The sequence below is a fragment of the Anomaloglossus baeobatrachus genome, unplaced genomic scaffold (assembly GCF_048569485.1).
Source record: "Anomaloglossus baeobatrachus isolate aAnoBae1 unplaced genomic scaffold, aAnoBae1.hap1 Scaffold_2978, whole genome shotgun sequence".
Classification (NCBI taxonomy): domain Eukaryota; kingdom Metazoa; phylum Chordata; class Amphibia; order Anura; family Aromobatidae; genus Anomaloglossus; species Anomaloglossus baeobatrachus.
The window spans coordinates 29,930-43,259 of NW_027442413.1; the positions used below are offsets into that span (position 1 = coordinate 29,930).

A 13,330-nucleotide genomic window follows, 5' to 3' on the forward strand; every position below is an offset into this window, starting at 1 on the left:
GTAGAAAGCCCTTTCATCATCCCCAAACCCTAATCTTTTCCCTTTCCTTCCCAGCCCCCAAACCCTGCCCTCTGTACCTTTCTCACCACCCGCTTCCCTTCTCCTGTCATCCCCCTACCACCCGGGAAAAAAAGAGATTGCCCCCTCCTTCCACTAGCCCACCCTCCCACCCAAAGAACAACTTCTTCTGCGCAGCTTGTTTTCTAGGCAGCAGCGCTATTGTGATGTCATCGGGGGGCATTGTGACAAGCCGCCAGTGTTCCGTCTCTTCATGTTGTGCACAGTTCAAACGGAAAATACATCAACAGGCAGACTACAGAAAAGCTTACTATCAAAGGTTAGAGGGGGGCTTTCTCAGAGGGCTTTTTACAGTTTTTCTATTCCCAATTAGCCGTTTAAGTGTACTTATTGAAAGTAGTAATTCTTTCATAGGCCGCCCTTTCTTAGTATTTGACGTTCCTTATATTGCGGTATGAGGCTTCGCAGTAGGTTGCAAACATTCATCACCCATGACTGTCCCCAATTGAGCTCAGAAGCTCAATGTCTATCATGACCTCTCTTTTAGAATGTCCAAGAGCAAGCAAACTATTCCTCCAGGAGAGGGCGCCAACAGACTACTAAAGAGATCATCATTACTCAAAGAAAACCCCAAAAACCAATGCATGATAGGAATAAACAGGTAACTTTCTTTGGAGTGGAAGCGGAGAGATCGCACCAGATGCCAATTCTAGATGTTATCACACCTGTGGTCACTGCAGCAGCAGGTGAATCCACTTTGTCCAAAAGGGATCTATTCCATTCAATTGCAAATGATCTAGATAAGACAGAGAACTGCAGCACGGGGACATAGCCGAGTTGGTCAGGTTGAGTGGTGATGAGTTTGCTATTTGGATGAATAAAGAAAGTCAAAAGTGTGAAAGATAAAAAACAAAAGGAGGAAGTGTGAAAAGTGAATGGGCCAAATTGAGGTGCATATGAAGACGTATGCTTTCTTCCAATTCATTAAATCGGGCTAATATGAATCAGGTGAATTGAGTTCTGCTTTTGGAAACTGGGTTAAGAAGGGGTGCACCGTTCCTGGAGGTACTGCAATACCAGGTCAATGCGTGGAGTGGACAGAGCAAGCTCTTTTTCCATCTCCCTGTTCTAAAAATCCATTTAATATATGGTCCCCAGATAGGGGACGTATCAGATATTAAACTGATAAGAACAGATACTACACTTGATCTTAGCCAAAAGGCCGAGAAGCGATAACCAGAATTGGTTTGGGCCTCGAGTGGCACCCTGGCCTATGCCGGACACATCTTAGGGAGAGAGAGCGAGAGGGAGACAAACCCACGCCTACACAAGACATTTTGACACCCAAGCCAACCCTTGAAAAGGCTGCTTTGCAGAGCCAAAACAAGAAGAATGGTGCGTTTTGCAGCCGCCGCCCACTGCAATGAATCTGAATAACTCCTCCTTTAGGGCGCAAGCAACTCCCCTCCCCCTTGCAGTCTTTCCAATTCACGATACAAAAAGACGGACAGGACAGGTTGCCTGACTTTCCGTCACTGCCACCCTTTGCCATCCTTACCCGTAGAAAGCCCTTTCATCATCCCCAAACCCTAATCTTTTCCCTTTCCTTCCCAGCCCCCAAACCCTGCCCTCTGTACCTTTCTCACCACCCGCTTCCCTTCTCCTGTCATCCCCCTACCACCCGGGAAAAAAAGAGATTGCCCCCTCCTTCCACTAGCCCACCCTCCCACCCAAAGAACAACTTCTTCTGCGCAGCTTGTTTTCTAGGCAGCAGCGCTATTGTGATGTCATCGGGGGGCATTGTGACAAGCCGCCAGTGTTCCGTCTCTTCATGTTGTGCACAGTTCAAACGGAAAATACATCAACAGGCAGACTACAGAAAAGCTTACTATCAAAGGTTAGAGGGGGGCTTTCTCAGAGGGCTTTTTACAGTTTTTCTATTCCCAATTAGCCGTTTAAGTGTACTTATTGAAAGTAGTAATTCTTTCATAGGCCGCCCTTTCTTAGTATTTGACGTTCCTTATATTGCGGTATGAGGCTTCGCAGTAGGTTGCAAACATTCATCACCCATGACTGTCCCCAATTGAGCTCAGAAGCTCAATGTCTATCATGACCTCTCTTTTAGAATGTCCAAGAGCAAGCAAACTATTCCTCCAGGAGAGGGCGCCAACAGACTACTAAAGAGATCATCATTACTCAAAGAAAACCCCAAAAACCAATGCATGATAGGAATAAACAGGTAACTTTCTTTGGAGTGGAAGCGGAGAGATCGCACCAGATGCCAATTCTAGATGTTATCACACCTGTGGTCACTGCAGCAGCAGGTGAATCCACTTTGTCCAAAAGGGATCTATTCCATTCAATTGCAAATGATCTAGATAAGACAGAGAACTGCAGCACGGGGACATAGCCGAGTTGGTCAGGTTGAGTGGTGATGAGTTTGCTATTTGGATGAATAAAGAAAGTCAAAAGTGTGAAAGATAAAAAACAAAAGGAGGAAGTGTGAAAAGTGAATGGGCCAAATTGAGGTGCATATGAAGACGTATGCTTTCTTCCAATTCATTAAATCGGGCTAATATGAATCAGGTGAATTGAGTTCTGCTTTTGGAAACTGGGTTAAGAAGGGGTGCACCGTTCCTGGAGGTACTGCAATACCAGGTCAATGCGTGGAGTGGACAGAGCAAGCTCTTTTTCCATCTCCCTGTTCTAAAAATCCATTTAATATATGGTCCCCAGATAGGGGACGTATCAGATATTAAACTGATAAGAACAGATACTACACTTGATCTTAGCCAAAAGGCCGAGAAGCGATAACCAGAATTGGTTTGGGCCTCGAGTGGCACCCTGGCCTATGCCGGACACATCTTAGGGAGAGAGAGCGAGAGGGAGACAAACCCACGCCTACACAAGACATTTTGTCACCCAAGCCAACCCTTGAAAAGGCTGCTTTGCAGAGCCAAAACAAGAAGAATGGTGCGTTTTGCAGCCGCCGCCCACTGCAATGAATCTGAATAACTCCTCCTTTAGGGCGCAAGCAACTCCCCTCCCCCTTGCAGTCTTTCCAATTCACGATACAAAAAGACGGACAGGACAGGTTGCCTGACTTTCCGTCACTGCCACCCTTTGCCATCCTTACCCGTAGAAAGCCCTTTCATCATCCCCAAACCCTAATCTTTTCCCTTTCCTTCCCAGCCCCCAAACCCTGCCCTCTGTACCTTTCTCACCACCCGCTTCCCTTCTCCTGTCATCCCCCTACCACCCGGGAAAAAAAGAGATTGCCCCCTCCTTCCACTAGCCCACCCTCCCACCCAAAGAACAACTTCTTCTGCGCAGCTTGTTTTCTAGGCAGCAGCGCTATTGTGATGTCATCGGGGGGCATTGTGACAAGCCGCCAGTGTTCCGTCTCTTCATGTTGTGCACAGTTCAAACGGAAAATACATCAACAGGCAGACTACAGAAAAGCTTACTATCAAAGGTTAGAGGGGGGCTTTCTCAGAGGGCTTTTTACAGTTTTTCTATTCCCAATTAGCCGTTTAAGTGTACTTATTGAAAGTAGTAATTCTTTCATAGGCCGCCCTTTCTTAGTATTTGACGTTCCTTATATTGCGGTATGAGGCTTCGCAGTAGGTTGCAAACATTCATCACCCATGACTGTCCCCAATTGAGCTCAGAAGCTCAATGTCTATCATGACCTCTCTTTTAGAATGTCCAAGAGCAAGCAAACTATTCCTCCAGGAGAGGGCGCCAACAGACTACTAAAGAGATCATCATTACTCAAAGAAAACCCCAAAAACCAATGCATGATAGGAATAAACAGGTAACTTTCTTTGGAGTGGAAGCGGAGAGATCGCACCAGATGCCAATTCTAGATGTTATCACACCTGTGGTCACTGCAGCAGCAGGTGAATCCACTTTGTCCAAAAGGGATCTATTCCATTCAATTGCAAATGATCTAGATAAGACAGAGAACTGCAGCACGGGGACATAGCCGAGTTGGTCAGGTTGAGTGGTGATGAGTTTGCTATTTGGATGAATAAAGAAAGTCAAAAGTGTGAAAGATAAAAAACAAAAGGAGGAAGTGTGAAAAGTGAATGGGCCAAATTGAGGTGCATATGAAGACGTATGCTTTCTTCCAATTCATTAAATCGGGCTAATATGAATCAGGTGAATTGAGTTCTGCTTTTGGAAACTGGGTTAAGAAGGGGTGCACCGTTCCTGGAGGTACTGCAATACCAGGTCAATGCGTGGAGTGGACAGAGCAAGCTCTTTTTCCATCTCCCTGTTCTAAAAATCCATTTAATATATGGTCCCCAGATAGGGGACGTATCAGATATTAAACTGATAAGAACAGATACTACACTTGATCTTAGCCAAAAGGCCGAGAAGCGATAACCAGAATTGGTTTGGGCCTCGAGTGGCACCCTGGCCTATGCCGGACACATCTTAGGGAGAGAGAGCGAGAGGGAGACAAACCCACGCCTACACAAGACATTTTGTCACCCAAGCCAACCCTTGAAAAGGCTGCTTTGCAGAGCCAAAACAAGAAGAATGGTGCGTTTTGCAGCCGCCGCCCACTGCAATGAATCTGAATAACTCCTCCTTTAGGGCGCAAGCAACTCCCCTCCCCCTTGCAGTCTTTCCAATTCACGATACAAAAAGACGGACAGGACAGGTTGCCTGACTTTCCGTCACTGCCACCCTTTGCCATCCTTACCCGTAGAAAGCCCTTTCATCATCCCCAAACCCTAATCTTTTCCCTTTCCTTCCCAGCCCCCAAACCCTGCCCTCTGTACCTTTCTCACCACCCGCTTCCCTTCTCCTGTCATCCCCCTACCACCCGGGAAAAAAAGAGATTGCCCCCTCCTTCCACTAGCCCACCCTCCCACCCAAAGAACAACTTCTTCTGCGCAGCTTGTTTTCTAGGCAGCAGCGCTATTGTGATGTCATCGGGGGGCATTGTGACAAGCCGCCAGTGTTCCGTCTCTTCATGTTGTGCACAGTTCAAACGGAAAATACATCAACAGGCAGACTACAGAAAAGCTTACTATCAAAGGTTAGAGGGGGGCTTTCTCAGAGGGCTTTTTACAGTTTTTCTATTCCCAATTAGCCGTTTAAGTGTACTTATTGAAAGTAGTAATTCTTTCATAGGCCGCCCTTTCTTAGTATTTGACGTTCCTTATATTGCGGTATGAGGCTTCGCAGTAGGTTGCAAACATTCATCACCCATGACTGTCCCCAATTGAGCTCAGAAGCTCAATGTCTATCATGACCTCTCTTTTAGAATGTCCAAGAGCAAGCAAACTATTCCTCCAGGAGAGGGCGCCAACAGACTACTAAAGAGATCATCATTACTCAAAGAAAACCCCAAAAACCAATGCATGATAGGAATAAACAGGTAACTTTCTTTGGAGTGGAAGCGGAGAGATCGCACCAGATGCCAATTCTAGATGTTATCACACCTGTGGTCACTGCAGCAGCAGGTGAATCCACTTTGTCCAAAAGGGATCTATTCCATTCAATTGCAAATGATCTAGATAAGACAGAGAACTGCAGCACGGGGACATAGCCGAGTTGGTCAGGTTGAGTGGTGATGAGTTTGCTATTTGGATGAATAAAGAAAGTCAAAAGTGTGAAAGATAAAAAACAAAAGGAGGAAGTGTGAAAAGTGAATGGGCCAAATTGAGGTGCATATGAAGACGTATGCTTTCTTCCAATTCATTAAATCGGGCTAATATGAATCAGGTGAATTGAGTTCTGCTTTTGGAAACTGGGTTAAGAAGGGGTGCACCGTTCCTGGAGGTACTGCAATACCAGGTCAATGCGTGGAGTGGACAGAGCAAGCTCTTTTTCCATCTCCCTGTTCTAAAAATCCATTTAATATATGGTCCCCAGATAGGGGACGTATCAGATATTAAACTGATAAGAACAGATACTACACTTGATCTTAGCCAAAAGGCCGAGAAGCGATAACCAGAATTGGTTTGGGCCTCGAGTGGCACCCTGGCCTATGCCGGACACATCTTAGGGAGAGAGAGCGAGAGGGAGACAAACCCACGCCTACACAAGACATTTTGTCACCCAAGCCAACCCTTGAAAAGGCTGCTTTGCAGAGCCAAAACAAGAAGAATGGTGCGTTTTGCAGCCGCCGCCCACTGCAATGAATCTGAATAACTCCTCCTTTAGGGCGCAAGCAACTCCCCTCCCCCTTGCAGTCTTTCCAATTCACGATACAAAAAGACGGACAGGACAGGTTGCCTGACTTTCCGTCACTGCCACCCTTTGCCATCCTTACCCGTAGAAAGCCCTTTCATCATCCCCAAACCCTAATCTTTTCCCTTTCCTTCCCAGCCCCCAAACCCTGCCCTCTGTACCTTTCTCACCACCCGCTTCCCTTCTCCTGTCATCCCCCTACCACCCGGGAAAAAAAGAGATTGCCCCCTCCTTCCACTAGCCCACCCTCCCACCCAAAGAACAACTTCTTCTGCGCAGCTTGTTTTCTAGGCAGCAGCGCTATTGTGATGTCATCGGGGGGCATTGTGACAAGCCGCCAGTGTTCCGTCTCTTCATGTTGTGCACAGTTCAAACGGAAAATACATCAACAGGCAGACTACAGAAAAGCTTACTATCAAAGGTTAGAGGGGGGCTTTCTCAGAGGGCTTTTTACAGTTTTTCTATTCCCAATTAGCCGTTTAAGTGTACTTATTGAAAGTAGTAATTCTTTCATAGGCCGCCCTTTCTTAGTATTTGACGTTCCTTATATTGCGGTATGAGGCTTCGCAGTAGGTTGCAAACATTCATCACCCATGACTGTCCCCAATTGAGCTCAGAAGCTCAATGTCTATCATGACCTCTCTTTTAGAATGTCCAAGAGCAAGCAAACTATTCCTCCAGGAGAGGGCGCCAACAGACTACTAAAGAGATCATCATTACTCAAAGAAAACCCCAAAAACCAATGCATGATAGGAATAAACAGGTAACTTTCTTTGGAGTGGAAGCGGAGAGATCGCACCAGATGCCAATTCTAGATGTTATCACACCTGTGGTCACTGCAGCAGCAGGTGAATCCACTTTGTCCAAAAGGGATCTATTCCATTCAATTGCAAATGATCTAGATAAGACAGAGAACTGCAGCACGGGGACATAGCCGAGTTGGTCAGGTTGAGTGGTGATGAGTTTGCTATTTGGATGAATAAAGAAAGTCAAAAGTGTGAAAGATAAAAAACAAAAGGAGGAAGTGTGAAAAGTGAATGGGCCAAATTGAGGTGCATATGAAGACGTATGCTTTCTTCCAATTCATTAAATCGGGCTAATATGAATCAGGTGAATTGAGTTCTGCTTTTGGAAACTGGGTTAAGAAGGGGTGCACCGTTCCTGGAGGTACTGCAATACCAGGTCAATGCGTGGAGTGGACAGAGCAAGCTCTTTTTCCATCTCCCTGTTCTAAAAATCCATTTAATATATGGTCCCCAGATAGGGGACGTATCAGATATTAAACTGATAAGAACAGATACTACACTTGATCTTAGCCAAAAGGCCGAGAAGCGATAACCAGAATTGGTTTGGGCCTCGAGTGGCACCCTGGCCTATGCCGGACACATCTTAGGGAGAGAGAGCGAGAGGGAGACAAACCCACGCCTACACAAGACATTTTGTCACCCAAGCCAACCCTTGAAAAGGCTGCTTTGCAGAGCCAAAACAAGAAGAATGGTGCGTTTTGCAGCCGCCGCCCACTGCAATGAATCTGAATAACTCCTCCTTTAGGGCGCAAGCAACTCCCCTCCCCCTTGCAGTCTTTCCAATTCACGATACAAAAAGACGGACAGGACAGGTTGCCTGACTTTCCGTCACTGCCACCCTTTGCCATCCTTACCCGTAGAAAGCCCTTTCATCATCCCCAAACCCTAATCTTTTCCCTTTCCTTCCCAGCCCCCAAACCCTGCCCTCTGTACCTTTCTCACCACCCGCTTCCCTTCTCCTGTCATCCCCCTACCACCCGGGAAAAAAAGAGATTGCCCCCTCCTTCCACTAGCCCACCCTCCCACCCAAAGAACAACTTCTTCTGCGCAGCTTGTTTTCTAGGCAGCAGCGCTATTGTGATGTCATCGGGGGGCATTGTGACAAGCCGCCAGTGTTCCGTCTCTTCATGTTGTGCACAGTTCAAACGGAAAATACATCAACAGGCAGACTACAGAAAAGCTTACTATCAAAGGTTAGAGGGGGGCTTTCTCAGAGGGCTTTTTACAGTTTTTCTATTCCCAATTAGCCGTTTAAGTGTACTTATTGAAAGTAGTAATTCTTTCATAGGCCGCCCTTTCTTAGTATTTGACGTTCCTTATATTGCGGTATGAGGCTTCGCAGTAGGTTGCAAACATTCATCACCCATGACTGTCCCCAATTGAGCTCAGAAGCTCAATGTCTATCATGACCTCTCTTTTAGAATGTCCAAGAGCAAGCAAACTATTCCTCCAGGAGAGGGCGCCAACAGACTACTAAAGAGATCATCATTACTCAAAGAAAACCCCAAAAACCAATGCATGATAGGAATAAACAGGTAACTTTCTTTGGAGTGGAAGCGGAGAGATCGCACCAGATGCCAATTCTAGATGTTATCACACCTGTGGTCACTGCAGCAGCAGGTGAATCCACTTTGTCCAAAAGGGATCTATTCCATTCAATTGCAAATGATCTAGATAAGACAGAGAACTGCAGCACGGGGACATAGCCGAGTTGGTCAGGTTGAGTGGTGATGAGTTTGCTATTTGGATGAATAAAGAAAGTCAAAAGTGTGAAAGATAAAAAACAAAAGGAGGAAGTGTGAAAAGTGAATGGGCCAAATTGAGGTGCATATGAAGACGTATGCTTTCTTCCAATTCATTAAATCGGGCTAATATGAATCAGGTGAATTGAGTTCTGCTTTTGGAAACTGGGTTAAGAAGGGGTGCACCGTTCCTGGAGGTACTGCAATACCAGGTCAATGCGTGGAGTGGACAGAGCAAGCTCTTTTTCCATCTCCCTGTTCTAAAAATCCATTTAATATATGGTCCCCAGATAGGGGACGTATCAGATATTAAACTGATAAGAACAGATACTACACTTGATCTTAGCCAAAAGGCCGAGAAGCGATAACCAGAATTGGTTTGGGCCTCGAGTGGCACCCTGGCCTATGCCGGACACATCTTAGGGAGAGAGAGCGAGAGGGAGACAAACCCACGCCTACACAAGACATTTTGTCACCCAAGCCAACCCTTGAAAAGGCTGCTTTGCAGAGCCAAAACAAGAAGAATGGTGCGTTTTGCAGCCGCCGCCCACTGCAATGAATCTGAATAACTCCTCCTTTAGGGCGCAAGCAACTCCCCTCCCCCTTGCAGTCTTTCCAATTCACGATACAAAAAGACGGACAGGACAGGTTGCCTGACTTTCCGTCACTGCCACCCTTTGCCATCCTTACCCGTAGAAAGCCCTTTCATCATCCCCAAACCCTAATCTTTTCCCTTTCCTTCCCAGCCCCCAAACCCTGCCCTCTGTACCTTTCTCACCACCCGCTTCCCTTCTCCTGTCATCCCCCTACCACCCGGGAAAAAAAGAGATTGCCCCCTCCTTCCACTAGCCCACCCTCCCACCCAAAGAACAACTTCTTCTGCGCAGCTTGTTTTCTAGGCAGCAGCGCTATTGTGATGTCATCGGGGGGCATTGTGACAAGCCGCCAGTGTTCCGTCTCTTCATGTTGTGCACAGTTCAAACGGAAAATACATCAACAGGCAGACTACAGAAAAGCTTACTATCAAAGGTTAGAGGGGGGCTTTCTCAGAGGGCTTTTTACAGTTTTTCTATTCCCAATTAGCCGTTTAAGTGTACTTATTGAAAGTAGTAATTCTTTCATAGGCCGCCCTTTCTTAGTATTTGACGTTCCTTATATTGCGGTATGAGGCTTCGCAGTAGGTTGCAAACATTCATCACCCATGACTGTCCCCAATTGAGCTCAGAAGCTCAATGTCTATCATGACCTCTCTTTTAGAATGTCCAAGAGCAAGCAAACTATTCCTCCAGGAGAGGGCGCCAACAGACTACTAAAGAGATCATCATTACTCAAAGAAAACCCCAAAAACCAATGCATGATAGGAATAAACAGGTAACTTTCTTTGGAGTGGAAGCGGAGAGATCGCACCAGATGCCAATTCTAGATGTTATCACACCTGTGGTCACTGCAGCAGCAGGTGAATCCACTTTGTCCAAAAGGGATCTATTCCATTCAATTGCAAATGATCTAGATAAGACAGAGAACTGCAGCACGGGGACATAGCCGAGTTGGTCAGGTTGAGTGGTGATGAGTTTGCTATTTGGATGAATAAAGAAAGTCAAAAGTGTGAAAGATAAAAAACAAAAGGAGGAAGTGTGAAAAGTGAATGGGCCAAATTGAGGTGCATATGAAGACGTATGCTTTCTTCCAATTCATTAAATCGGGCTAATATGAATCAGGTGAATTGAGTTCTGCTTTTGGAAACTGGGTTAAGAAGGGGTGCACCGTTCCTGGAGGTACTGCAATACCAGGTCAATGCGTGGAGTGGACAGAGCAAGCTCTTTTTCCATCTCCCTGTTCTAAAAATCCATTTAATATATGGTCCCCAGATAGGGGACGTATCAGATATTAAACTGATAAGAACAGATACTACACTTGATCTTAGCCAAAAGGCCGAGAAGCGATAACCAGAATTGGTTTGGGCCTCGAGTGGCACCCTGGCCTATGCCGGACACATCTTAGGGAGAGAGAGCGAGAGGGAGACAAACCCACGCCTACACAAGACATTTTGTCACCCAAGCCAACCCTTGAAAAGGCTGCTTTGCAGAGCCAAAACAAGAAGAATGGTGCGTTTTGCAGCCGCCGCCCACTGCAATGAATCTGAATAACTCCTCCTTTAGGGCGCAAGCAACTCCCCTCCCCCTTGCAGTCTTTCCAATTCACGATACAAAAAGACGGACAGGACAGGTTGCCTGACTTTCCGTCACTGCCACCCTTTGCCATCCTTACCCGTAGAAAGCCCTTTCATCATCCCCAAACCCTAATCTTTTCCCTTTCCTTCCCAGCCCCCAAACCCTGCCCTCTGTACCTTTCTCACCACCCGCTTCCCTTCTCCTGTCATCCCCCTACCACCCGGGAAAAAAAGAGATTGCCCCCTCCTTCCACTAGCCCACCCTCCCACCCAAAGAACAACTTCTTCTGCGCAGCTTGTTTTCTAGGCAGCAGCGCTATTGTGATGTCATCGGGGGGCATTGTGACAAGCCGCCAGTGTTCCGTCTCTTCATGTTGTGCACAGTTCAAACGGAAAATACATCAACAGGCAGACTACAGAAAAGCTTACTATCAAAGGTTAGAGGGGGGCTTTCTCAGAGGGCTTTTTACAGTTTTTCTATTCCCAATTAGCCGTTTAAGTGTACTTATTGAAAGTAGTAATTCTTTCATAGGCCGCCCTTTCTTAGTATTTGACGTTCCTTATATTGCGGTATGAGGCTTCGCAGTAGGTTGCAAACATTCATCACCCATGACTGTCCCCAATTGAGCTCAGAAGCTCAATGTCTATCATGACCTCTCTTTTAGAATGTCCAAGAGCAAGCAAACTATTCCTCCAGGAGAGGGCGCCAACAGACTACTAAAGAGATCATCATTACTCAAAGAAAACCCCAAAAACCAATGCATGATAGGAATAAACAGGTAACTTTCTTTGGAGTGGAAGCGGAGAGATCGCACCAGATGCCAATTCTAGATGTTATCACACCTGTGGTCACTGCAGCAGCAGGTGAATCCACTTTGTCCAAAAGGGATCTATTCCATTCAATTGCAAATGATCTAGATAAGACAGAGAACTGCAGCACGGGGACATAGCCGAGTTGGTCAGGTTGAGTGGTGATGAGTTTGCTATTTGGATGAATAAAGAAAGTCAAAAGTGTGAAAGATAAAAAACAAAAGGAGGAAGTGTGAAAAGTGAATGGGCCAAATTGAGGTGCATATGAAGACGTATGCTTTCTTCCAATTCATTAAATCGGGCTAATATGAATCAGGTGAATTGAGTTCTGCTTTTGGAAACTGGGTTAAGAAGGGGTGCACCGTTCCTGGAGGTACTGCAATACCAGGTCAATGCGTGGAGTGGACAGAGCAAGCTCTTTTTCCATCTCCCTGTTCTAAAAATCCATTTAATATATGGTCCCCAGATAGGGGACGTATCAGATATTAAACTGATAAGAACAGATACTACACTTGATCTTAGCCAAAAGGCCGAGAAGCGATAACCAGAATTGGTTTGGGCCTCGAGTGGCACCCTGGCCTATGCCGGACACATCTTAGGGAGAGAGAGCGAGAGGGAGACAAACCCACGCCTACACAAGACATTTTGTCACCCAAGCCAACCCTTGAAAAGGCTGCTTTGCAGAGCCAAAACAAGAAGAATGGTGCGTTTTGCAGCCGCCGCCCACTGCAATGAATCTGAATAACTCCTCCTTTAGGGCGCAAGCAACTCCCCTCCCCCTTGCAGTCTTTCCAATTCACGATACAAAAAGACGGACAGGACAGGTTGCCTGACTTTCCGTCACTGCCACCCTTTGCCATCCTTACCCGTAGAAAGCCCTTTCATCATCCCCAAACCCTAATCTTTTCCCTTTCCTTCCCAGCCCCCAAACCCTGCCCTCTGTACCTTTCTCACCACCCGCTTCCCTTCTCCTGTCATCCCCCTACCACCCGGGAAAAAAAGAGATTGCCCCCTCCTTCCACTAGCCCACCCTCCCACCCAAAGAACAACTTCTTCTGCGCAGCTTGTTTTCTAGGCAGCAGCGCTATTGTGATGTCATCGGGGGGCATTGTGACAAGCCGCCAGTGTTCCGTCTCTTCATGTTGTGCACAGTTCAAACGGAAAATACATCAACAGGCAGACTACAGAAAAGCTTACTATCAAAGGTTAGAGGGGGGCTTTCTCAGAGGGCTTTTTACAGTTTTTCTATTCCCAATTAGCCGTTTAAGTGTACTTATTGAAAGTAGTAATTCTTTCATAGGCCGCCCTTTCTTAGTATTTGACGTTCCTTATATTGCGGTATGAGGCTTCGCAGTAGGTTGCAAACATTCATCACCCATGACTGTCCCCAATTGAGCTCAGAAGCTCAATGTCTATCATGACCTCTCTTTTAGAATGTCCAAGAGCAAGCAAACTATTCCTCCAGGAGAGGGCGCCAACAGACTACTAAAGAGATTATTATTATTATTATTATTATTTATTTATAGAGCACCATTAATTCCATGGTGCTGTACATAAGGGGGTTACATACAAAA

General features: G+C 46.2%; 8 non-coding genes across 8 annotated transcripts; all 8 read right to left on the reverse strand.

The window, feature by feature from the left end:
* Nucleotides 1-1,061: 1,061 nt before the first annotated feature.
* On the reverse strand, nt 1,062-1,252 carry LOC142267985 (U2 spliceosomal RNA). Its single transcript, XR_012733778.1, has one exon. It is a non-coding gene; the product is annotated as a U2 spliceosomal RNA (small nuclear RNA).
* Nucleotides 1,253-2,639: 1,387 nt separating this feature from the next.
* Nucleotides 2,640-2,830, reverse strand: LOC142267986 (U2 spliceosomal RNA). Its single transcript, XR_012733779.1, has one exon. It is a non-coding gene; the product is annotated as a U2 spliceosomal RNA (small nuclear RNA).
* A 1,387-nt stretch (nt 2,831-4,217) lies between these two features.
* On the reverse strand, nt 4,218-4,408 carry LOC142267987 (U2 spliceosomal RNA). Its single transcript, XR_012733780.1, has one exon. It is a non-coding gene; the product is annotated as a U2 spliceosomal RNA (small nuclear RNA).
* A 1,387-nt stretch (nt 4,409-5,795) lies between these two features.
* On the reverse strand, nt 5,796-5,986 carry LOC142267988 (U2 spliceosomal RNA). Its single transcript, XR_012733781.1, has one exon. It is a non-coding gene; the product is annotated as a U2 spliceosomal RNA (small nuclear RNA).
* Nucleotides 5,987-7,373: 1,387 nt separating this feature from the next.
* Nucleotides 7,374-7,564, reverse strand: LOC142267989 (U2 spliceosomal RNA). Its single transcript, XR_012733782.1, has one exon. It is a non-coding gene; the product is annotated as a U2 spliceosomal RNA (small nuclear RNA).
* A 1,387-nt stretch (nt 7,565-8,951) lies between these two features.
* On the reverse strand, nt 8,952-9,142 carry LOC142267990 (U2 spliceosomal RNA). Its single transcript, XR_012733783.1, has one exon. It is a non-coding gene; the product is annotated as a U2 spliceosomal RNA (small nuclear RNA).
* A 1,387-nt stretch (nt 9,143-10,529) lies between these two features.
* Nucleotides 10,530-10,720, reverse strand: LOC142267991 (U2 spliceosomal RNA). The gene has a single exon (XR_012733784.1). It is a non-coding gene; the product is annotated as a U2 spliceosomal RNA (small nuclear RNA).
* Nucleotides 10,721-12,107: 1,387 nt separating this feature from the next.
* On the reverse strand, nt 12,108-12,298 carry LOC142267992 (U2 spliceosomal RNA). Its single transcript, XR_012733785.1, has one exon. It is a non-coding gene; the product is annotated as a U2 spliceosomal RNA (small nuclear RNA).
* Nucleotides 12,299-13,330: the final 1,032 nt, after the last annotated feature.